Consider the following 26,202-nt stretch of genomic DNA (forward strand, 5'->3'; position numbering starts at 1 on the left):
CTCCAAGTGCCAGTTCCTTCCTGGTGTTCAGTCACTGCATTGATCCTCCACAGGGGCCTGCCATGCGCTGCTCTGATGAGGCGTTCCACCAGGGCAACTGCCTACCTGGGAGCGCTCTCAGGATCTGCGTTGCTCAAGCTGGCCGGAGTCCCCAACAGGGATGCTCCACAGGGCAGGCCTAAGCCGCCTAAGGGCCTACGTCGACTGTCCATTAATCACCTTGCTTCCGGGTCAGGGAACCAAGAAATGTAGCAGGACAAGTCACAGACAAAACCCCTCAGACACCGAGTTAAAGAAGGGAGGGGTTTATTCGGCCGGGAGCATCAGCAAGACTCCTGTCTCAAGAGCCGAGCTCCCCGAGTGAGCAATTCCTGTCCCTTTTAAGGGCTCACAACTCTAAGGGAGTCTGCTTCAGAGGGTCGTGATCAATTGTGCAAGCAGGGGGTATGTGACTGGGGGCTGCATGCACCAGTAATTAGAATGGAACAGAACAGGACAGGGATTTTTACAGTGCTTTTCTATACAATATCTGTAATCTATAGATCACATAACTGATTAGGTTAGGGGTCGATCTTTAACTACCAGGCCCAGGGTGTGGCACTGGGCTGTCTGCTTGTGGATTTCATTTCTGCCTTTTAGTTTTTACTTCTTCTTTCTTTGGAGGCAGAAATTGGGCACAAGACAATATGAGGGGTGATCCTCATATTGTCTTAGACCCACTTAGACACTCCCTGGTTTCTGCTCACTCAGGGCTGGAAGGTACTGTGTGCTTGAACCTCTTTAGCAGAGGGAAGCTTTGATCCCCACCCCAGGATCAAGGAAAGAGGACTCCTAAGGTAGCTGTGATTGGGGCCACACCCATCCTTCATTCAGCCTTCAGAGGTGCCTCTCCCTCCTGCCAGAGGTGGCCTCAGCCTGGGATGGGGAGACCTCACCCAGCCCCTCCTGGCCAGGCCTGGCCCAGTTCCCTGCCCCATCCCTCACATCCATCCTTCCTGGTCCCTTGACTCTGGAAATCCCAACCTCTTTCATGCATTTGTTCGTTCATTCATTCATTCACTCATTCATTCATCAATATTTGCCCCGTGCTAAGCACAGGGATGTGAAGACGAAAGAGACAGACATGGCTCCACCCTTCTTAGCACCAAAGACTCTGCAGGGATGTTTTTTCTTGATGAGTGCTGTTCGTGAGTCACACAACTGTGTATCGTAAGCAGCCCTTCACAGCCCCTGTTCCCACACTCAGTGTACATAATTGCAGCCCAAAAGAGTGAGGGAAGTTTTACTAAGCACCTTCCTCTAGCCAGGGGCATCAGCTCCTTCAGTCTTCCCAATTATCATGGGAGTGGGCACAGCTTTCCATTTCACAGATGAGAAAACTGAGGCTCGGAGGGTAAAGTATTTGGCCCCAGGAGGTCAACGCTGAAGTATGATCCCACATTTTCCTCACTCTGCCACCCTTGCCACCACTCCCCACCTCTTTACCCAAGGAAAAGAAAACAAACCGAACATTTGGGCTTTGCTTTGATCTCGGAGTCTTCATCACGGCATAATTTCTACTCTTTTTGTTTGTTAGTTTGGTTTTGGAAAACTGAAAGTAGCTCAGGGCCTCGGGTTGCCGTCTTTCAGGCCCCCAGGGCTTGGCACTGCCTTGACCCTAGAGAAGGGGGCCTCTGCCCTCCGAGAACACTGCCCCGTAGGCTCCCTCCCTGCTGCCCACCCCCATAAGTTACCCCCCCCCCCGCCCCTTTCACCCCTCCGGGCCTCTAGGTCCAGAAACCTCTGGGCCCCGTCCCCGCTCAGACCCCAGATCCCTGGCGGGAGTTTCCTGTCCCCATCACTGCACTTTCCATGACACAAGAGGAAGTCAGCTGAGCCCAGGCTGGGTTTTCCAGGCAGCACGGCCCAGTAGAGGCTGAAGGTGGGGGAGGGGGTTGCTGAGCCCCCAGGGCCAGGTGTCAGAACCTCCTCAGCCTCTCCCGGAGAGGTGCCTGCCGGTGCTGCCCTGGGCCACACCAGGTAACCTGGGGTGGGGTGTGCCTGTGTCTGTCTCCCCTCTGGACTCGGTGACTCCTCAATGCCCCCAGGTGTGCCCTCTTCACAGGGGCAAAGGGGCACTAGGGATGTGGGGAAGAGGGAGGAGCTGAGGGTAGGAGGGAGGAGAGGAAGGAGACTGAGGAATGTGACAGGTGCATAGTAGGACCTCAGGGTTTGTTGAATGAATGAAGGAAGAAATCTATGGAATGATTCCCAAAGATGATGGATGGCCTGGTGGCCAGATGAGAAGGGCAGGAGAGGCCTGCAGGTGTGTGTGGATGACTCAGTGACCTGGATCCTTGGAAACCTCTGTTTGGCTGTGGGGGTGGGGGAACCCAGGCAGCCGACTTTGCAACACTCCCCTCCCTGCCAGCTCAGAAAGTGCCTCCCCACCCCCAGCTTCGCTCCCGCCCAGTTTGGCTGTTGGTGGAGGGTGGGGAAGGGGAGAAGGAGAGACCTAGGATCCAGGTCTGGACATGCATGTGGTGTGCAGTGTGGTGGAGACACGCTGGCCTGGTGGCACCTGCATTCGAGTCCCACCTTTGTCACCTTTGTGGTCAGGTCCCTGTCATGCTCTGGGCCGAGGTTGGCGCATCTGTAAAATGTGGAGATTGGATGATCCCGAGGCCCAGCTCTCTTGTCCTAGGAACCCCACATGAAAGTGTTCGACTGGAGTCCAGTCGGAGGTGGGGAATTTCTCTGTGTGGGGCCTGGAGGTTTGCCTCTTTTGCTAGTGTGAGAGGGGCTGAGTGTTGAGTGAGTGTCAGGGCTTCGGGGAAGGGCAGGAGACTGAGGATTCCAAGTGCCTGAAGAGGGTCCTGCTGTCTTGGGAAGGTGTCTCAGTGTCAGCTGGGGAGGGGGCTGTCTTGCCTGGAGGGACAGAGAAGGCTCCCCCACGGACCCCCTACTTTCCTAGCCCCTCACGGACAACACTAGACAGCCTCCTGTGGCTTCTGGAAGATCTGTGATCAGTGGTACCCTGGAGTGGGAGGGCTGGTTGGCTCAGGCCGCGTTCACCCCCGCCTCTGCTGGGCCCCCTCAAGTTCCCCTCAATGGGGCTGTGTTCCTGGAGCCCCTTTCCATTGCTACCTGCCCCCAACCCAGGCCTGCTACAGGCCTGCCCACAACCCGGGGTGCCAGTCATACATCCCACAGCCTGAGGCCCTGAGGACTCAGCATTCATGTTCACTCTTCCGCTGCTACTGTAAGATTAGACTTGTTCCACCATACGGCATAGGCTTTGGTTGAGAAAATAAGGCCTCCTAGTAGTGTACGACAGGTGTTAATGAAAGCTGTTGTTCACATGAAATAACTGAGGATCAGAGAGGTTATGTGAATTTCCCAAGGTGCACAGATAACCCACAGTGAACTTTGGACTGGACCGCCAGGCCTCCTCTTCTACGGGCACCCCTTTCCCTGGTGCAGCCTCTCTCTCTCATCTCAGGCTGGTGTTTCTCCTGGCCATCTGGGGGTTTTGCTGAGATGCTGGGGGCCTAGGAGGCCGGCAGACCCAGCTGTGTGTCCTCAGTGTCGCTCTTGGAGCCTCAGATCCCATCTATAAAACTTGTGGAACACAGCCTGCCTTGAAGGGATGTTGGGAGACTGGCTGGGCACACCTGTGGCAAAGGCTCACGGTGGCAGTCAGCATGCCAAACTTCAGCATGGCTCTCAGCTTCTTAGAGCAGTGCTTAGCATTCCTGAAGGCCCGACACTGGTCAGGAGTGCTCCTGCCTTCTCTCCCCTGCACCTAGCACCTGGCACAAAGCTATTTCTTGAACAGATGAGTGATTGACAGGGAAGCTTTCAGCAGGGACACATGAAACAGACTGACAAGCACACCCTGCCCACCCACCCCCACCTCCCTGAGCTTCCAGCCCAGTGGGGAGGTTACCCGACAGGCAACTGGGACACAGCATGGAAAGGCCAGGCCTGAGGGAGCACAGTGGAGGACATGTGTCCAAGCCAGCCTTTGGGAAAATCAGGGAAGGCTTCCTGGAGGAGGTGACATCTAGATGAAGACCCAAAGGATGAGTGATTTTCCACTTTGGTGGTGGGATCAATTTTCCAGGCTGAGGGAAGCACAAGGACAATGGTTTCTGAGTCCTGCTAGCGTAGTGGCTTCTAGATGGGTCCAGAAGTGGGGTGCTATGTGCAGCATCCTGGCTCAGTCCCTCACCGGCACTGTGCCTAGGGTGGAGTCTCTCTCCCGGCTCTCAGTTTATCTGTGAAATAAAGGCACTGCACCAGATGGTCTGCCAGATTCCTCAATCTGTGAGTTGAAGCTTGGAATCTCATTTAAAGAATATCAGTTACTAGAAGCTGGAAAATCGATACATCCATTTTTAAGGGACAAAATGGCAAAAGCCACATTAAAAAAAAACCTCATATACACTATTACCTTTAGAGAGGCCTCCTATACTCACCAGGGGGCAAGGCAGTCTGCACAGGGGTGTTGAAGCCACCAAGGGATAATAAAAACATGGAAAGATAGGGCAAAGGGCAAATAAGTTCGAGACCAGCCACACTCTGGAATAGTCAGACTACAGCTGTCAAGAAAGGGCTCATAGATCCCTGTATCCTGACACACAGAAATGGCCATGATATTTTGCTCAGTGAAAACATTAAATTTCAGAACAATTTATATATTGCAATCTTATTTTCATAAAATAAAAATATGAATGAGTTGAACAGTTTCTACATTTACAGAAAAAGGTTTTGCAGAATATTCATCAAAATAATAATAACAAATTAATTGTGGGGGTGAGAGTCGATCAAGATAGCAGCGTGAGGTTGGGTAGGGATTTTATTTTATGCACATAAAAGGGGTCTGCAGAAAATATTTTAAAGAAGAAAGTTCTGGTATTTATATAATTATATATAACATATAACATTTTTATAACATGATTTTTTTTTTTTTTTTGAGACATGGTCTCACTCTGTTGCCCAGGCTGGAGTGCAGTGGCCGATCTTGGCTCACTGCAACCTCCGCCTCCCGGGTTCAATCAAGTCTCCTGCCTCAGCCTCCCAAGTAGCTGGGATTACAGGTGCCCGCCACCACACCTGGCTAATTTTTTGTATTTTTAGTAGAGATGGGGTTTCACCACATTAGCCAGGCTGGTCTCTATCTCCTGACCTTGTGATGTGCCCGCCTCGGCCTCCCAAAATGCTGGGATTAAAGATGTGAGCCACTGTGCCTGGCCCAACATGATTTTTTAATAATAAAAATAATGCATATTTTTGTGAAAAATTAGCAAAACTATAGAATATAAAGAAAAAAATAAAACCAGTCACAATCCTATCATTCATTATGACCACTGTTAATATGTCATATATTTTATTCTTTTCAATTTATAATGATAATCTACTGTTTCAAAATTAGTATCATGTATTTGTGATATACATGTTTATATGTACGAGGTATATATATTTTATATAAATTATATATCTTTTATAAATATACTTAAAAGGATATATACATACACAAAGATATCTATATGTAGATATAGAGAGAGAAATATCTTTGTATCCTGCTTTTTTTTCTTAAAATATATCTTGAATGTCGTGCCATGTCATAGACTTACATAACATGGTTTTAAAAAAATGGGTCTACAATAGCTAATAAAAGTTCTGATGTTTACTTAACCAATTCCTATTATTGGACATTTGTGTTGTTTACTCTTTTTTTTTTGTTTTGATTTTTTTGAGACAGTATCTCAGTCTGTCGCCCAGGCTGGAGTGCAGTGGTGCGATCACAGCTCACTGCTACTTTAACTTCCTGGACTCAAGTGACCCTCCCTCCTCAGCCTTAGCTGGGACTACAGGCATGAGCTACCATGCTTGGTTAATTTTTAAAAGCAAATTTTTTGTAGAGATAGGATCTCACTGTGTTGCCCAGGCTGGTCTCAAACTCCTAGGCTCAAGCAATCCTCCTGCCTCAGCCCTGCAAAATGCTGGCATTACAAGTGTGAGTCACTTTGCCCAGCTCCTCTCTCTTTTTTTTTTTTGCTGTTAAAAATAACTGTGATAAATATTTTTGCACAATCATATCCTTATTTCCTTTAATTAGAATTATTTGAGTCAAGGATTATGACCATTTTAAATACTAAAAGCACACTATAAAAATTGAATTAAAAACATCCATCCCAACTTAGTTCTAGTAGATCTGAAAACTGATTGGCTGAGTTGACTTAAAGAGGGACACATTTGAGTAGGTTTATAACTACTTTAGGGATCAGGATGTTTCTGTTCCATGATGGGCACTCCAGGTGCCCTGTGACCATCAGTGTGGAAGAGGTGCAGACCTACCTCAGGGGACAAATTTGATAAAAGAATAAGACATGTTTGTGATCATTTATTGAGTGTCCAGGACACTCCTCGAGTGACTTCTGTTTGTCTTTGATGGCGTGTCCTTCCCTTGGCCCATTGCTGGGAGGTTTGGAGGAGCCGAGGTCACCAGCTTGGTTTCAGAGATGAGGAGACTGAAGTTCTGAGACATGAGGGGATGGGTCCAGGTGCAGTCAGCCTTGGCCTGCGGCAAGAGGCAGGTCCCCAAGGCAATCTGGGGAGAGTCAGTTCTGGTCTGGTGTGGAGGGTGGGAGGGCATAGCTCAACAACTTCTACCCCATCCACACCCATGTGGAGTGCTCACCTCGATATGCGTCCCAGCAAACCCCAACACTTCAACATGGGTTATATGTTCCTAATTCTGTAAGCTCTTCTGAGGCCAGGGCTGTGTTGGGTTGACTCTGTGGGATGATTGGGAAACAAGTACTTATTGGTGTTATACGTGGTGATAATGATGATAGTGATGATGGTGTCAATGATGACAATGATGATGATGGCAGTCATGATGATGACGGTGATGATGAAATGATGAAGATGATGGTGATGATGTCAGTAATGTTGAAGATGTCCATGATGATGATGATGATGATAATAGCTACCATTTACTAGGGGCTTACACAGTGCTAGGGACTCTATGTAATTACGTTATCTTGTTTTTTTCCCCGGAGTGAGTATGCCACCTTGGCCAGGCGTAGTGGCTCCTGCCTGTAATCCCAGCACTTTGGGAGGCCGAGGCAGGAGGATCACTTGAGCCCAGGAGTTAAAGACCAGCCTGGGCAACATGGGCAAAACCCTGTCTCTATAAAAAAAAATAAAAAAAAAATTAGCCAGGCATGGTTCTGTGTGCCTGTAATCTCAGCTACTTGGGAGGCAGAGATGGGAGGATTGCTTGATCCCAGGAGGTTGAGTCTGTAGTGAGCTAAGATCAAGCCATTGCACTCCAGCCTGGGTGACAGAGTGAATGTATACATGCCACCTTCACTGATATGGAGGATGACTTGAGGCGGCTCACAAATAAGCATTTTTATCTTAATAATGTGTTTGTTTTACTTTATATTAATATATATACTGAAAATAACTAGCTCACCAGATTCATGGTTTACACATTTCATTTTTAGATTAACTAGTGAGTTGATTTAAAGCAAAAATATTAAGTGAAAAATAATACTTGGTATTTGGATAAGGTAAACGTGAACGGAAATTTAAATGATTGACATTTGGAAGCATTTGGGGCAGATATCATTTTTATTCTATTTTGCAGAGGAGTGAGTAGATACTCAAGAGAGTTTAATTAGCCTGAGCTTATACACCATCCAGGTGGTAAAGCTGGACTGGAACCCCGATGCTTAATTTAAAATGACAACAACAACTTTTTACTTAAATATAGGATACACACAGCACAGTGCACGCAGTATATTATAAATGTAACTTCACACACTGCACGTGCTTGTGTAACCAGCACCTGGGAGGCTCCCCACTGTCCCCCACTGCTCCCTACCCAGGTATCCACTGTCCTGACTTCTGTCATCGCGGATTGGCTTTGCCTTTTCTTTGAACTTTATTTTATTTATTTATTTTTTTGAGACAATAGTCTGTCACCCAGGCTAGAGTGCAGCGGTGCCATCTTGGCTCACTACAGCCTCCACCTCCCAGGTTCAAATGACTCTCCTGCGTCAGCCTCCCGAACAGCTGGGATTACAGGTGTGCACCACCACGCCGGGCTAATTTTTATATTTTTAGTACAGATGGGGTTTCATCTTGTTGGCTAGGCTGGTCTTGAACTCCTGGCCTGAAGTGCTCCATCTACCTCAGCCTCCCAAAGTGCTGGGATTACAGGCGTGAGCCACCGTGCCTGGCCCTTTTCTTTGAACTTTAAATGTATCACAAAGTTTATACCTTTTGTGTTTTGATTTTTTTCACTCATTATACTTGGATGATTCATTCATATTATTGTATATAGGAGCTTGTTCTTTTTCATTGCTGTATAGTATTCTGTTGTCTCTATAGAGACAACCACCATTTATTTGCACATTCAACCATGACAGGCATTTGGTCATACAAAGTCTACATCTTTTAACCTTGAAGCTCTGCTGCCACCCGCAGATACCTGCATATCACAGTAAACAGGACTTTCTCAGAGAGCTGGAGACAAGGAGGGTGTGAAACACACAAAGCCACAACTACAGAGGCGGGGTGCTTTCCCAGTTGTAGAGTGGCCTTGAGGTGGCCTGGGTGGTGTATGGTTTGGACACTCTTAATGCCTCTCTTGGAGCACTGCACTTTACAAAGCATTTGCACGGAAGCATCGCACTTCACGTCCCTGACAGCCCCGTCAAACAGGGAGGTGTCCTGTCTCCGCACAATCAACGAGGAAACTGACTACGACACCCACAGTAAGACAGAAACAGAAGCAGAGCCTGCACTTGCATCTCCGGACACTAAGTCCTTGGCTGTTTATACTTTGTTCCAGCTGCCTGGTAAATCCAGGGGAGATCTGGGTCCCTGGAGATCCTTTCTGTCCCCTTGCAGGGAACTTGTAGTCTGGGATTTGAGTCTCCCTCTGTGAAGGGTTTAAAGGCAAAGTAAGTCTCTGATGTTTTTGGAGTGGAAACCTGCCTTCCCTAGAGCCTCACTTTACTTCATCTGCAAAGCAGGGGAGGGTCCCTGCTCCCCTGCAGGGCAAGGGTTGTTGTCACTGTTGTCAATAACAACCCCTGCCTGTGTCTGCCTCGAGTCATCCTCGCTGAGTGTGGCACTTTCACATTCATCACTGAGATCAACCTGATCTTCATAACAACCCGGGGAGGAAGACAGCAAAGATGACATTTGCCCCATCTTTCAGAGAGGTGAAGTGCCCTGCCCATGATCACACAGCAAGTTAAGGAACTAACAGGGACCCAGGGCTCCTGATTCTCCTGCTGAGAGGATACCCTCCACTCCATCAGGCGTTGTCCTCTACGGGAGGCCTTCTCTTAGGACATACCCCACTCTGAGGCCATGGGGCCCAACACACAGGGGCATGGTGGTCCAGCAACGTTAGGGGGCTTCCCCAGGATGCTCAGGAAGAAGGGTTGGGCTGGTGGGAACCCACAGCTCCTGCGTCCTAACCTCTCTGCAGGACAGGGAGGCTGGGGGGGGAAGAGGGTCAGCAGGAGGTTCCGGGACAGACTGGTTCTCAGGGCAGCCTCCCTGGCAGGGACAGGGGGTTAAAATGGGTTTCTAGAGCCCCCTTTTCTTCTCTGTCAATCACCAGCTGTGCAAGCTCCTCTGAAAAGTGGGAATAACACTAGTACCTGCCTCATCGGATTGTCATGAAATTGTCATGAAATTCTCATCGGATTGTTAAATGGGGTGAGGTCGGTAGAGCAGAGGCCAGCATCTGGCAGGAACATTCACTGCTCACCCGCTTCCCCACATGCTCTGCCAAGGAGGGCAGCTTGAGATGGGTGTGTGCCTGCAAGCACAGGGCCCCTCCCGATATTCCTGAAGGGATGTGATTTGTAACTGTGAAAAACACAACCCAACTGTCAGAAGCAGATGGCACCTGCCAGGTAATCTGTGACCTCCGTGTGTCAATCCTTTGATTCTGTACCAAGACCCCTCTGCCGCGTTGGTACCAGGCTGGAAAGTCAAGCGTGCCCCATGGCATACAAACCACACCCTGCCTGTGCGCTTGCCCGGCAGGGAGGGGCTGCAGGGGAGTCCCTTTACTGGGTTGTGTGTTTCTGTGGGGGCTGGCTCCTGCCCTCCGGGGGGTCACTCTCAGTGCCTGCTCTCTGTGCCCCTGTGAGGTTTCTTGGACCAGTGTGCAGAGCTGCTGAGGTCCCTGGATGAGACAGGCACTGGGCAGGAAGCCCCGGGGTTGATGCTGGGCAACACGCCCACGGGTGAGGTCTGGGTAGGGTGTGGAAAGGAGTGTGGGGAGTGGAAGGAAGCTGGACCTGGCCCTGCCTCCACTCTCACCCTCAGCCAGGCCCTGCCAAGGCTTCCTCCCCCAGGAAGACCTCCTCGGTTCCCCCTCTGCATTGAGGTATGGCCTGCTCCTTCTTCCTCCATCTTTTCTGGAGTCTAAGCTCCCTTCTGAGTTTCCCCTCTGACAGAGGGATTGGATAGAAAGGTGAGAAGTCTCCAATTCTGTAATCCTGAGAGCCCATTCCTCTCCAGACCCCGCTAATACACAGTGTGGACAGAGCTCGTCCAGTCGGGTGCCAGGACAGTTTCTGATACAGGATGTGTGGAGAAAAGGGATTATTTAAAGCACAAATGAGGATTTCTCCTGTGGGGTCCAGAGCTTGGCTGCAAGTCCTTCCAGCATCTGGATCCCAAAGAAGGAGGCTGCATGCTGGGGACAAGGGCTGATGTCGGGGAACAGAGAGGCTTCCCTATGTTGAGGTCCAGAGTCGGGCATGCCACAGAGCAGCCACCCCTGGAAATGGGATCTTTCAGCCCAAGAGACCCTCAAAGGCCTTGGGACAGAGAACTCCTTTGTTGAGGTCCTGTTATTCACTGCCCCTCGGTCGTAAGTGAATCTAAAGGCAGGCCTGTGGGGCCCAGCTAATGAGCTCCCTTTGTTCTGGCCAGAGTTTGGGAATCCCAGGGAGCGGGGAGGAGTTTCTACTCCCAGGTTCTCAAGGTAGCCAGAATGACGCGTGGGCCCCAGAGCTGGGGACAGAACTCCCTGTCCAGGCAGTTCATTGAGAGCTACTGGGGCTCTAGTCTGGTTTCTGGCTCCTCCGAGGGTGCCCCTGGCATAGGAAGTTGTCTAGGGGCACACTGAGCCCCGGGTGGAACAGGTGTCCTGACCTTGGGATCCAGGTTTGTCCTTCAGTGTTCCAGCAGCTGCCTGACATCGTGGGTGGGCATTTGTGTGTTTTCCTGGGGAGAAGGCCTGCACCTTTAGTCTGCACCTCAGTGCCTCCCATGCCCCTAAAAAAGGCTCTATGCTGGGCTTACCCCTGTAATCCCAATACTTTGGGAGGCCGAGGCAGGCAGATCATGAGGTCAGGAGATGGAGACCATCCTGGCCATGGTGAAACGCCGTCTCTACTAAAAATACAAAAATTAGCTGGGCATGGTGGTGTGTGCCTGTAATCCCAGCTACTCAAGAGGCTGAGGCAGGAGAATCGCTTGAACCCAGGAGGTAGAAGTTGCAGTGAGCCAAGATCGCGCCACTGCACTCTAGCCTGGCAACAGAGTGAGACTCAGTCTCAAAAAAAAAAAAAAAAAAAAAAAAAAGAAAGAAAAAGAAAAAGAAAAAAAAGAAAAGAAAAGGCTCTAGAAGCTCTGGTGCAGTACAAGACGGCTCTGCCTGGAAGTGTGGTTTCGTGTTTTGTTGGTTTGCCAGGTTTTGCTGCAGAGAATGCAACTTCTCCCCACTTCGGAGACCGCGACTTGGTGTGTCTTGATTGTTGAGCTGCTTGTGCAGTTGCTTGTTCTGCTAGAGATTATAGCATTTCTTTCGTCTTCCCAGCTCCTGCAGTGAGGTGAGGATGCCCCTGTTCTGAGGAGCCTCGGGTAGGGTGCTGGGGCTTGTCTGATTCAGAGTTGGAGCTGAAATGAATCCGTTATACAGAGAAGAAAGCTGAGTCCCCGCCAAGGTCAAGTGACTGACACAGACCCACATAGCTGGTCCAGACTTAAGGTTCTGGATCCCGGGTCCATTCATCCCATTATTCCCCAACCTTTCCTGTTGCTGTGGCAACAACAAAAGGGGCCAGAGAGGGTTAATCCTAGTACTTTCCATGCAGCCGCCGTGTAACCTACTGCACCCAGCACCCTACACGCATGGATTCTTGTCTGTGCATTACAGCTGTGGCCCAGAATGGATGGTTCTGTTGTCTGACCCCAGAGTCCCTGAGTGTCCCACAAAACTATCCTGTTCCTTTGGATTTTCTTGATCTCTTTTTGCATCACCACAGGCTTCTTTGACTCCAGAAACAGCCCATTCGTGTCAACCAAAATTCTAAATTCAGCACCTCAGAAGTATGACCAGCCGGACAGATCTGAACCTAAGTCCCACTGGCCCCTACTTTTAGTGGACAAAAAGGTCTCACGGGCTCCGTCTCTCCCAGGAATCTGAGGAGTTCAGAGATCAGGAGAGGGGCTCGCACACAGCAAAGCCTGGCCTGGCAGAGAGCGGGTGGGCGAGCCTCACCCTGAGAAGGTGTTTCTTCCTCTTTATGGCCGTGGTCCTTTTTCATGTTAGATGCTTTGGTCTCCCAGGTGTATGGGGACCCGGGACCCATGGGTTTTGGAGTGCTTGTCATGACTAGGGCCAGCTTTGGGGACAGGGTGGGGATGACTACTCCCAGGTTCTCAAGAGGAAAAAAATTCTGTACGTTTCAGAACTGCAATAGATCTGTTATCAGCTCCACGCACTGCAAAACGCAAGTTCCTTTCCTATTTGATCTGACAGTGAAAAAATTCACGGATGTTTTATTGGAAGGTTAGAAAATAAAAAAGAACCCCTTCTCAGTCCAGGTAGTCTGCCCCCCATCACCTTGGCGTGTCTGCAGCTGTGCTGGGCCTCGGCTTGTGGGTGGATGAGGAGACAAGGCTCAGCGTGGAGCAGGGGGAGGCTGGGAGGCCTTTGCTCTGCAGCCCCACCCACAGGCTCAGCAGGGTGGGCCCCTGTGCTAACACTCACCCCCACCCTGCCCCTCAGTTCTTGTTTCCATCTACCTTCGTCCCTCTCACCAGTCCCAATGCAGAGGGCCAGGTTTGCTTTACTTTTCTTAATGACCTGTCTTTTTCTAGTTAGGAAAAATAATACTTATTTACTACCTCTTGTACAGTTTGGAAATACATCAAATATATACAAAAAAATTAAATCTGGCTGGATGTCGTGGCTTGTGCCTATAATCCCAGCACTTTGGTAGACCGAGGCAGGCAGTTCACCTGGCTGTTGGTCAGGAGTACAAGACCAGTCTGGCAAATGTAATGAAACAACGTCTCTACTAAAAATACAAAAATTAGCCAGGTGTGGTGGCAGGTGCCTGTAATCCCAACTACTCAGGAGGCTGAGGCAGGAGAATTGCTTGAACCCAGGAGGTGGAGGTTGCGGTGAGCCGAGATCGAGCCATTGCACTTCAGCCTGGGTGACAGAGCGAGACTCCGTCTCAAGAAAGAAAAAAAATTAAATAAGCCCAGAATCCCACAAGGCAGAGGTCTCCCCAGTAATCCCCAGCTGCGGAGGCTGTGTGCCTCACTTGTGTGCCAACTGATGACCTCCTCAGCACAACCAGTTAAACCTTTATTTATTTCAGCTTTTTTCTTTCTTTATAAAGCTTTTTCCCCCTTCACTGTGAAGATAGCATGCTCACTGGAGACAATTTGGAAAGCACAGAAAGATATTTTCATGTTTCTTTAAGCAAAGAGAGGACATTTATTCCCATCTCCCCAAGGTGACTGCCATGAGCAGTTTGGAGTAGCTCCTGGTCTTTGTGGACTTTTGAAAAAGCGTATGTTGTCCAGGCGCGGTGGCTCACACCTGTAATCCCAGCTCTTTGGGAGGCCAAGGCGGGCAGATCACAAGGTCAGATCAAGACCAGCCTGGCCAACATGGTGAAACCCCGTCTCTACTAAAGATACAAAAATTAGCTGGACACGATGGCATGCACCTGTAATCCCAGCTACTCTGGAGGCTGAGGCAGGAGAATCCCTTGAACCTGGGAGGCAGAGGCTGCAGTGAGCCAAGATTGCACCACTGCACTCCAGCCTGGGCAACAGAGCAAGACTCTGGCTAAAAAAAAAAAAAAGCATATATTTTTTCCAGTTGAGAGCATGTTCTATAGAGGATTCTGGGTCCTGGTTTGTCACGCAGCAGCTGAGTAACATAAGCATTTCCCATGTTAATACAAAGAGCAGCCCTCACTTATGTTCTGGGCTCATGTGCACAGACTCTTCCCAGCACTGTGCAGGCACCATCTTGCTCACTTCTCAAGAAACCTCATGAGGCGGGTGTTGTTGTTAATTTTGCAGACAAGGAAGCTGAGCTGACCTCATCTGAGGTCTGAGAGCCAGGGAGCAACAGGGGATTGGTGTCGAAGGCTCAGCCGGCTTAGGTCCCTGCTCTTAATCACTAAGTTACCTCTCCTGTGAATTTTTAATGACCTTTCTAGTTTTGTATAAAACCAGAAAATGGCCATTGTTAAAAATTCAGGAATTACTGAACAGCAAAAATAATATTCAGAATCCTATCACCCAGTGATATTTATTCTGGCGATTGGCAGTTTTTTGTGCATAGTCTTCATATTTTTATAGTTGATGTTATCCTAACCGTTCAGTTTCGAATGCGGTGTTTTTTATATGTATTTTTGTAAGTATTTTCCAAGTCATTAGTTCCTCTTGGCAAAACGTAATGTTTATTGATGGTTTGTTTGTCTATTGAGTGCTTGGTCTTGATGGGTGGAATCCCTTCCCTGAGGTTTAGCTTTCAGGCTGCGGCTCTCTGAAATTATAAATAATTTAGGAATCAATACGTTTCTGCACAAAACGGTTTGTGTATTTCTGACAATTTCTTTAGGCTGCACATAATCCCAGGAACTGAATTGCTGGGCTAAGGGTTTTTACAGTTCTTAACTTATATTGCCAAATTATTTTCCAGATGGTCCGTAACTCTTTACTCTTCAATTAGCAATACCCTGTTTACTCCTAACTAGATGAATATGTGACCTTGTTTTAGTTTGCATTCCTTTTATTGCTAACGAAGCTGAGTTTCTAAATGTGTTTATTGGTCACTTTTGTGTCTTCTTTTGCAAACTGTCTAAAGCAGTGCTTTCCAATTAAGCTTTCTGCGATGATAGAAATGGCCTATATCTTCCTGTTTAATAGGGTCCATATGGCCTATATTGCCTGTCCAATAGCAACCAGCCAAATGTGTCCATTGAGTACTTGAAATATGGCTAGTTAACTGAGTAAATTTTAAATTTAATTGTATTTAAATTTAGACTTAATTTACCTAAGGTTTTAATTTAAATTCTAAATTAATTTAAATTTAAATAGCCATGTGTGGCTAGTGGCTACTATATTGGATAGTACACTCCTAAGCCTTTCCCCAGTTAGGCATTTGGGTCTCAGTGGGTGATTTATATTGATTTGTATGAGCTCTTTATTTATGATGGCTACTAATCTTTTTTACATTTATTGCAAACATTTTACCCCACTTGCTATTTGACCTTTACTTTTTTGTTCAGGTTGTTTACAGGGTATCAAAATGTTAGGTAGCCAAATCTAGTGATCTTTTTTTTTTGTGGTTTCTCCCATAGCTTTAGGTTAGAAAGTCCTCCCCCACACAGAGGTTTGATAAATACTCTCATCAACTTTTTTCAAGTCTTTCTGTGATTTTTTTCCCTTTAGCTCTTTAATCCACCCAGAGTTAATTTTGCTGTGTGGCATGAGGTACAGCGTGTCTTCGTCACCCCTCTGCTTGGTGTAGAATATATACCGAGTATATTTTATCTTAGATGGGACACTGGTGCTCTGCTGGTTGGGTTTGGGTGGGTGGTAGGTAAGCAGGATGAAATTAAATAGTAAGTAAAATACTACTATTTAAAAATGTTGATGTTTAGGAAGACTTTAATGACAAAAGAAAATGACTCTGATACAGTGTTGTTTTCAAAGAAAGATGCAAAATCACACCTACAATGTAATATGAACCGTGTTTGTAAATGCAATGAAAATATTGGAAGAAATATTACAAAATATTAATGGTAATTGTCTCTGGGGGTTGTTATGTTTTTTCCTGCTTCTTAACAATTCAATACTTCCCCAGTATTTTTGATGATCTGAAATATCATCAAACAAATAATATCGAAACAGCATTTGGAGAAACAATGCATGCTCACTCGCTACCTCTAACTCCCCACAGCCGTCATCCACCAAGTCTGCAATTCGCACAGCCAAGCTCTGTGCTTAGGGAAGGGGACTTGGTAGGGAAGGGTACTCCCTGGTTTTCAGTTCGGGCTGGGACTAGAATTCCTTTGTAGTCACTCGCAGCATGTGAGTTTCTCGGGCAAGTGACATAACTCAGGACTGTTTCCTCATTCCTAAAATAAACATTGTAACTGCTTTGCACAGTGCCAATGAGGATATGTTTTGTTGTTAATTATATAGGCCTGCACACACACACACAATGTATGTATATGCAAAACTGCAAATATCATCAAAATGCATTCAAAGAGCACCAACGTACATTTATTTTATTTTTATTTCTTGCTTTTCTCATTATTGAAATATGTGAAGGATATTTTTAATTTTTTTCAATTTGACCAACATACATTTTTAAAAAGCAATGTTCCATCATCCTATCACTCCCACCAGCTCCACTCCTCAGCGGTAGCCACCACTAAAAGTTTTGTCTGAATCTTTATTTATTTGTTTGTTTTACAAAATGGAAATGTGATAATATTATACTGATTACTACATAATTATTTCTTTTTTTCCCACTTTCCAATAAATTGTGTGTGACTTTCCATGTCAATACAGGCAGATTTATGTCATTCTCTTTAATATCTGCACAGCCATCCATAACATGAATGTGCAATAATTTTCTTTTTGAGATGGGGGTCTTGCTATGTTGCCCAAGCTGGGCTCAAACTTCTGGCCTCAAGCAATCCTCCCACCTCAACCTCCCAAGTAGCTGGGACTACCATGATTTATTTTATCCTTCTTTATCATTCATCAACAATTTGTCTGCCTGTTACAAGGAGAGCACAACAAACATGTCTTTAGGCACTTGTGTTTAGTATCTTGGAGGATGGATTTCCAGATATGATGCTGCTGCATGGATATGAACATTTAAAAATGTTGAAAGATAATGCCCAAGTGGTTCTTTTAAGAAAGCTGAACCACTGACATTATTACTGTCAAGGAAGAAAAGCTTTGATTCCCTTCTACATCCTCAATTCTGAATGTTACCAATATTTTTTGACTTTTACCAATATGGTAGGTATAAAATGTCAACTGAGTTTAAAATTTTTATTACTTTAATTAGCAGAGAGATTGAGCACTTTTTAAATATGTTTTGTGTCCGCAAAACATTTGTGTTTCTTCACTGGTTATCTATTCATATTTGTTACCTGTTTTGGTGGGGGTTGTCAGTCCTTTCCTGATTGATTTGTAGGTGCTCTTTATATATAATGGATATTAATCCTTAGTCTGTTCCATGTGTTGAAAATATTTTCTCCCAGACTGTCATTTGTTATCTACAATTTTAATGATATCTTCCACTATTCATACATTTTATGTTTTCATGGGGTCAAAATTCTTTCTTTTCACGATTTTTAGTTTTTATACCATGCTGAGAAAGATATTTTCCACGTTCAAGTTATAAAAAATTTTCCCCTATATTTTCTTCTAGTATCTTTTTTTATTACACAGAAATCTTTAATCCAACTATACTTCATTTTTGAGTAGGTGTGAGATGTGACTTATTTTAATTATTTAAAATTACCTTTAAAATTTTTTATTTTTCAGTTTGCTTTCCCCAAAAGGAGAACAACTGCTTCAACATCACTTTTTGAAAATTCCAGGTTTTCTTCCACTGCTTAGGATTAGCACTACATTATTGAATTTTAAAATAAATGATATGAATTTCCTTTTCTGAATTCTTCCTTCTTTTCCATTAATTAATCTGTTCCTAAAATGGTATACCCTGTTTTAAATTGTGTAAATGTTTAGATTGAACTATACTCTTATTATGGGGAAGGACATTATTCTTCTGCTTCTAACACTTCTTAGCTATCCTTCTTCATTTTCAAATAAATTTGTCAGATCTCCCCAACTCCCCCCAGTCCAATTAGATTTAAATTTCAATGAATTTCTGGATTGATTTGAAGTAGAATAAACATGTTTACAACATTGAGCCTTTCCACCGAGGATCTAGTATTAGACCAAATAAAATTTACTCTCTTGGGTTCAATTTCCCCATTGGTAAAGAGAGGAGGTTGGATTAGTTTTGAAGTTTCCTTCAGGTTCTATAATGAAAATCATTAAGAACAGCCACAATGATGACAACAGTCATTATCGGGCCTAAAGCCAGGCTGGACACGAGGGGAGAAAATTATGGAAGACATAATCCCCATTCCCCAGGAGTTTTTCATCCAGAGGGAAGAGGTAGCACGTACATGAAATTTTGACCCAAATGCTCGGTTAATGTGTTGCAGATTCATGGGCAGAAGTAGGTTTTTTAAAAAAAACCATTAATAAATGGCTGGAGGGAGCTGCAGCTGTCAATATGGCCAACAAACATTGTTGACAATGCTTTGTACATGGAAACTTTTTTCACTATTTTTTGTGAAATGAAAATATGAAAAAAGGGAAATAAATTTAATAAAAATAAAAATAACAATGGTGCCTGTATCTAAAAATTCCTAGCCCACCCCACACCTTTTTTTAGTGCCTTTCCATTTTTTATTTTTTATTTTTATTTTTATTTGAGACAGAATCTTGCTCTGTTACCTAGGCTGGAGTCCATTAGCGTGATCACGGTTCACTGCAATCTCTGCCCCCTGGGTTCAAGTAATTCTCCTGCCTCAGCCTCCCGAGTGGCTGGGATTACAGGTATGCGCCACTACGCCTGGCTAATTTTTGTATTTTTAGTAGAGATGGGGTTTCACCATGTTGGACAGGCTGGTCTTAAACTCTTGGCCTCAAGTGAACCATCCCCCTTGGCCTCCCAAAGTGCTGGGATTACAGGCATGAGCCACCTTGCCCAGCTGCCTTTCTATTTTTAGTAACCAGCTAGTTTGGCTGTTTGCCTCTGACACAGTAAGAATGTGTCCAGGCTTGGATTCAGAGCTTCTCAGGGTCAGATGAAACCTTGGAGACCAAACTCTATCATGCGGATCAGGAAAATGAGTCCCAGAGAGGGGAAGGGACTTCCCCAAGGTCACACAGCAAATTAGAGGCAGGAAGACTCCTGAAGGCGCTGGGGGTGCCTTATGGTTTATCCTATTTCCCTCCTGGCCTCTGGAATTTGGGGCACAATTCTTCTCTGTCGGGGACAATTGCAACCCTGGCTGCCCCAACTCCTGGATGGGTAGCGTGAGGGTCGATGAAGGGTCTGGTGGGTGAGGAGTGGGGACGTGCCCCAGGAAAGCAAGGTGCTACCACTTCCTGCTGATTCAGGGCTCTTGGGAAGCCCTGACTTTTATCGCTAAAACTCCCCATGGTGCACTGCACATGGGGCCTGGGGCCCTGGCTTCTGATCCCGGATTGGATTCTGACCTGAGCTTGAGCAAGTCTCCTCTCTCTGGGCCTGCAGAAAGAGGACACCTGAGCAGATGGCTTCCATGTCTTCCTACCAGGGTTCCCGCCCACTGGAGCCAGCTGGGCTGTTTTATGGTATCTGCCAAGGGTTGGGTCTGCAGCTCTGTGTGTCCATCCTGGTGGTCTGGGTGTGACCATAGCCCGAGTGTGTGTGGTGGAGGGTGATGATTTGGCAGTGGTGACTGAAGTGGGCCCCAGGGTCGTGGCAGAAGATCAGGGAGGAGGGGCACAACGGCCTCACACTCACGCTCACTGTGAAGCCGTCTTGATGCACCGAGAGGCCCATCTCCCAGAAGCGCCCAGTCCTCTGGCATCTGGCCACATGCACAGGGGGCCAAGCTGTGCCCAAAGAGAGCTAAGTCTCCCAAGTGACTCAGTCTAACAGAAGTCCTCATCTGGGAGGTGGGGAGCCGGCAGAGAATGGGACTTGGGCCTTATGATCTGAGCTCCTGTAGACTGGCCCTCACCCTCTAAAGGCAGGAAACTGAGGCCCAGCAATACTGTCATCACCTCCCTCCTGTGAGACTGCTCCGGGTGGGCCCCACTTCTTCCCAGAAGCTGGCTGCCCTTCCTCTGCACGATCAGGAGGGTCCCCTGGTTTGTCCAGTAACCAGGCCTCAGGCATTCCGGGCTCAGTCCTTCCTTCTTCTCTCTCTTTAAAAATAGCTTCTTTGTTTGGAACACAGTTGCACCTCCACCCGCTGAGAAGCCCAGCTCACAGCAAAGACATTTCTTTCCAAAGTAGTGATGTGGGTCATCTTTGTGGAGGGCTCGTTCATTCATTCATCCTCATTCATTCATCCCTTCATTTAATAAATGAGTACTAAGCACCTGGCCTGGGCCGGGCACCCTGAGTATGAAGTGGATAGAACACAGTCCACCTCATGGATCCACATTCTACCTGCAAGCATGGCTTTCCTTTGCTGGTGGTTGTAAGGGGTTTGGTAAGGGGTTTCCTCCAGGCTGTTGGGGACCTGCCCAAATGCTCCTTAAAGAGCAATGGGATCCTATCTGGAGGCTCTGCCATGGGTGTGGCCCTAGAGACCCGCAGGGGAATCCATGGGTTGAGGCTACCTGCTGGCTCTTGCTTCAGACTCTGTCCCCTAAAGCAGGACTAGCTCCATCCCCACAAGGCCCACTGGGCTCATCCCACCCGCAGGCCTCTTCTGCCTGTGATCACCGGCCTTTGGTCGATGGCAGTGACAGTGCGGCTAAGCCCTGGCCACCGTGAGGGCCACACTGCCCTGTGAGTCAGGGCGGCGTCCTGAGTCGCGTTCATGTTTGCTGAAGGAGCCTCTGGTCCTCACCTTGGGTGGGTGTCTCTCCTCCCCGAGATCCGCCACCACCACCAGCTCTGCAGGAAGTGGTTCTTTTCTGTTTCTTCCCCCTCACTCACACACAGAGGCTTGGCTGGAGGTGTCAGGCCCTCAGCTTCAGAGGCTTAGAGGCTGCCATCAACGGGCAGGTGCGGGGTCTGGCTGGAGAGAGGGCCCTGGTGGGCCTGGCCCCTTGGGGAAGTCTTTGGAGCATTTAATTTGTTTTTGTAAAATGCATGCACCTTTACTGTTTTATTTACTAAAAATATTGATATATGCTAGTCACAAAATTATTCATAGTGAAACAGGAATTAAAAGAAATTAAAAATTGTGTTACAAAAACTCAGTTGTGTGTAAGAAAACCCAATTCCCCTTGAGGAAGAGAAAGGGCTGGAGTCCTTTAAAATTAACTGCCTGTTTTTCTTTCTGAGGCTAGTGAGCCTTATCTCTCCCTTTCCCAGCCATTGTGAAGACTCTGTTTCTCTAGCTGTGCAGCTGCAAGGTTGCTAAACAGATAATCTCAAGTTGTAAAACATGTTATTCCTTAAGAAGTAAGAAATAATGTAATGCATGTCTCAACTGAATAACTGTCTTTGTTTCTTGCCTCTGTAATATGCACAGATTCCCCCCACTGCCCCACAAAATGCTTAAAAGGTAACTGGACTCTTTGTTTGGGGCTCAGTCCTTTGGATGTTAATCCAACTGGATTGGTGCACCTAAATAATTAAATAATTCCTCCTCAACCCCTCGGTCTCTCTGATTCCTTAATTATCCTACAGCAATAGAATACAGAAAAGAATAAAAAAGAGAATAGGCTCCCTCTAGGCTCACTAGCAACAGCCACCATTGTTGCATCTGATGTACTTCTTCCTAGACACTTTTCTTTGCAAACACATACATTTCAAACAAACACACACACACAGATGGGCCCATATGACACATAATTTTAGGCTCAATGTCATTGCCGGCTTTCTGAGTTAGGAAATATAGGTGCACATTCATTGTTTTCAAGGGAGTCATGGCGTATAAATCCCATTCCCCTACCTGGGGACACTGAGAAGGTTTCCATTGTCCTCCTCTCACAAGCACTGCTCTGCCAAGCACCCCGTACAGTTAACTAGGACTGTTCTGTGTGCACTTTTCCCCTGATGGCTTTGCAATAAACCTCTAGATGTAGGGCTATGGGGTCATGGGATATGCACTTAAAAGGCTCAGGGTATTGCCTCCTGTGTTTCCAGCAGGATATGCTTTAGGTTGGGTGAGGGGAACCCAAACAGAATCCCCTTCTGTCCTCCCAGGCCCCCTTGAACCCCTTAATCCCTTCTGCACCCCCTCCCCAGTCCCAGTCTTCTTGTTGCTGGTGGACGCATTTTCCCCTGTTGCAAGAATCTCACTGGTTTTGTCTGTCCTCTGTCCAGGGTTGTCGTTGTCATCATGATGTGCTTGCAGTGCTGGCCTGGAGGAAGCAGGTGGCAGGGATAGGGTGAATCTGAGCAATGACCGAGCTTGCTGTCGGGATGGGTGTTCTCCTCCCTTCTGAGCTGTGTGTCTTTGGGCTGCTGCCTGAGTCTCCCAGCCTGCACAAACAAGGATGCTGAAACCTTACAGGGCTTCAAAGCTCTTTGTAAATTGTAAAAGGCAGGGCAGATGTGAGGGAGACAGATGACAAAGGAGGCAAGAGGCATCTTGAGGCATTGGAACTGATGGATCCCTTTTTCCGACCTCTAAGGGGACACAGGGACCTGCTGGAGACACACTGCGTACCTGGAGTTCTGCCCTGAGTGGGGCGCTGAGAGGGGCCAGAAGAAAGGGGGAGAGCTTTGCTACCAAGCCTGTGGTTCCAGAGGGAGGTCACTGTTCCTCGACTCATTCACTTATTCAATAACTTACTAGGTGCCTGCTATGCACTAGGCACCGTCCTTGGTGTTGGGAGATATGGCAAGAACAAAACAGACCCCAAACCTTCCTGCCCTCATGCTCCTTACAGTCTAATCTGGGGCACTGACAAGGAACAAAATAAATAAGTAAAAACATATTGTGTATCCAGTGGCAATAAATGCTATGGAAGGGACTAAAGCAGGAGAAAAGAAGGGGGAAGGGGGAGGGCAGGGTGGCAATTTAAATAGGGCTGTCAAGGAAGGCCCCACCCAAGGCGAGGAAGGGAGTTGAGGGCTCTCCAGAGGAAGAGCCTTCCAGCCCAGGACCAGCAAAGGCCCTGAGGCCATCCAGTGTGTCTGGTGGCCAGTGTGGCCCAAGTGGTTCGAGCAGGTAGAGCAGTAGGCTATGAGGTGGGAGACGTCATGGGGGCCTTCTATACGGTATCACTCCGCATCCAGCGGGGCAGAACACCCTGAAGGGAACGGGGGCAGGAAGCAGGAAGGCAGATGAGGAGGCAGAGATGATGGTGGCCGGGACCAGGGCGGTCGCAGTGGAGGTGGTGGGAAGTGGCCAGAGTCTGGTTACATTTCGAAGGCAGAACCCATAGGATTTCTGGCTGGATCGCAGCTGGGATGTGAGAGAAAGAGGAATGACAGGTGATGCCACAGTTTTTGGCCAGAGCACCTGGAAGGATGGAGAAGCCCTGTCTTGAGATAGGGATGGTCAGGAGTTAGCTTTTGGCCATAGGACACTTGATTTGCTCTTGGACACCCAAGTGGAGATGCTGAGCAGACAGGGCTGGGTATGAGTCTGGGGTCCGAGGTGGGTGGGGAGAGAGAGAGAGAGAACCAAGCTGGGAACATATTGGTGTTACCACGGTGGATGGGGAGGGATGGGGGGCGTTGGCAGCAGCGTATGTGAAGTCACCGTCACTGCCTGGCCTTTCTCTGCCCCTCAGTCGTGCCTCAGAGAAGAGAGGCAGACATATCTGCCCCAGAGCCCACCCCACTTGGCCCGCCAGCCATTCGCCTCTCCACCTCCCCTCCTGCCTTCCTTTCTTAGTCACCTGTTGTCTAAGTGTGGGTTGGGGGAGGGCGTTGCTATTTTGGGTTCTCTCTGCCCCCCACTGAACAGAGGAAAGTGCATGAGAGGCCGTCAACGCCAGTCCCATCAGTCTCGAAAACTAGGTCACGCTGGAGCCTGGGGCCTCACACTGGGCTCCAGCCGCATCTGTCATTGACCGGAGACTCATGCCTCACTGCTCCTGGCAGGCACCATCTGTCACCCACAGCTCCTCTGTCTGAGCTCAGGATGCAGAATGGCCGACTCCTTTGCTGGTTCCAAGCACAGGCCATGGAAAGGGGCCTTGTGTTCATTGCATTTTCACAGAGAGACTTGTTCCCCAGGCTAACTGTCCACTGTGACCACCAGGAAATTCAATGGGTTTGCAGGGGCCCCAGTCTCCTATTTCAAGCTATCCTCCTGCCTCGGCCTCCCAAAGTGTTGGGATTATGGGTGTGAGCCACAGTGCCCAGCCATAATCAGTGTTTCATACCATCAGATCTGGTATGTGGATTGAAACCTGTTTGTTAACTCGGATCTACACGGAGCCAAGCAGTACAAAAACTTGGAAACTTGGTTGAGTTTTTAAATCTTTTATCCAGGTTTCATCCAGGTTTTAACCTAGATGCTCACTGGGTAGAATTTAAGAGCTCAGGGAAGATTCAGAACCCAGGCAAAACTATCTCTGGCTGAAGCTTTTCGTCATTTGATCAAGCGTATGTAAGGTTAGCTCTGAGAAAAGAGGTGTAAACACTGTTAATGATTTTAAAAAACATAAAACTTGTTTTGATGTATACTGCATGCACACACACACACCCACGTACCCACACACACGTACACTGTGTAACCTCCACCCAGCTCAAGATCTAGAACATTTTCATCCCCCATTAAGGTTCCCTAGAGCCTCTCCTGTCAGCTGCCCCCCTCCCGCCAAGAGCTAAGCACTATTCTGATGTCTCTCACCGTGGGTCTGTTCTCCAGCTTTCCATAAATAGTTCTGAATTGTAGCATATGGAGTCTTCTGTGCCTGGCCTCTTCAGCTCCTCGTTATACCCATGAAATTCATCACATGTTTGAGTGTAACAGGAGCTCCTGATTTTTAGTTGCTGTGTTGTGTTTTATTGTATGAATACCACATTTTGTTTAGTGCTAATGATTTTACTTAAGCAACCCGAAGACGTAGATACTATGTCTTTTTCAGGACTGTAGCCACAGAGCCAGGCACCAACTTCGTCAAATGAATGAATGAATGAATCATTGCTCTTACCTTTGGTGGGCTTTAGCCAGGGCTGGGTTCTATCCTCACAGTGTGGCATGGTCACCATATTCATAGACTGCCTCTTGGTCATGCTGGGCTTCTCTAGCAAGGGCCTAGTAGCTGCTCATGAAAAGCTCTGGGAAGGGCCTGTGGTCCACAGTCCCTGCCTCACCTCTGCTCTGGCCAGGGCCTGTCCTCTCTATCAGCCCTGTGGCAGAGCACCACCTTGTTATAATCCTGGTTCTGGGGTTGCTTGAGCAACTAACTGATGTGAGCCCTGTCCTCACCTTGGGGAAAGGGTTGGAGACATTCCTACATCATGTAACCTGAAGTCATCAATGCTGGTTGCAGGAGGGAAGTGCCCAAACCAGAGAGAGGGACTGGACCAGAGCCCTGCTGCGTGACAGTGGCCACACCACTGCCCTCTCTGGGCCTTGCTTCCCTCATCAGCACAGAGAGCCTGGCTTTGTCTCACTTCAAGTTCTCTCAGGGCTTTGATACACCTTTGCCACAGTTGGCTGCGGGAGCCTGTAGGATGGAAGAGGTGGGTGATGTTCCAGAACGTTCTGCCTCTGTTGGCTGTTGGGATGGGCCAATGGATTCCAAAGCTGCCATCCCAGAGTCGCCTCTCCCGGCAGAAACCTGTTGCTCAGCCACGCATGTTGCCGATTGGGCCACATCCCCCTGCTCTGCCCCGGCCTCGTCTTTGATGGTGAAATGTGAAATCAGGAAGCGGCGAGCTTTTGAGTGAAGTTGTATCGAAATGAATCCATCAAGGCAAACGGGATCTCGATTTTTCTTCTGTTCCGTGGTTGCTGTTTCCTGAGTTGGAAACATGAAAGGTGACAGGGTGCTTTCAATAGAAAACAGAGTGAGATGGATGATGGAGTGAACTTGGAGTGGGCATGTGAACATGAGGCCCTTGGTGGGGAAACGGGCACCTCTGACAGGCACTGCACCTTCCAGCTGCATGCACTGAGGCTGGTCTACACAGGCCAGACATCTGGGGGTGCCCCGGGGAAGACAGACAGGCAGGTC

General features: G+C 47.7%; 1 long non-coding RNA gene across 1 annotated transcript in view; it reads left to right on the forward strand.

Annotated features, from left to right (window-relative positions):
- The first annotated feature begins 1,929 nt into the window (after positions 1–1,929).
- Positions 1,930–26,202, forward strand: part of LOC105464648 (uncharacterized) — a 61,094-nt gene continuing 36,821 nt past the window's right edge. The window contains exon 1 of the long non-coding RNA XR_976905.3: positions 1,930–2,019. This is a non-coding gene — a long non-coding RNA (uncharacterized lncRNA). The remainder of the gene's footprint in view (positions 2,020–26,202) is intronic.

This window comes from Macaca nemestrina, chromosome 12 (assembly GCF_043159975.1).
Source record: "Macaca nemestrina isolate mMacNem1 chromosome 12, mMacNem.hap1, whole genome shotgun sequence".
Taxonomy (NCBI): domain Eukaryota; kingdom Metazoa; phylum Chordata; class Mammalia; order Primates; family Cercopithecidae; genus Macaca; species Macaca nemestrina.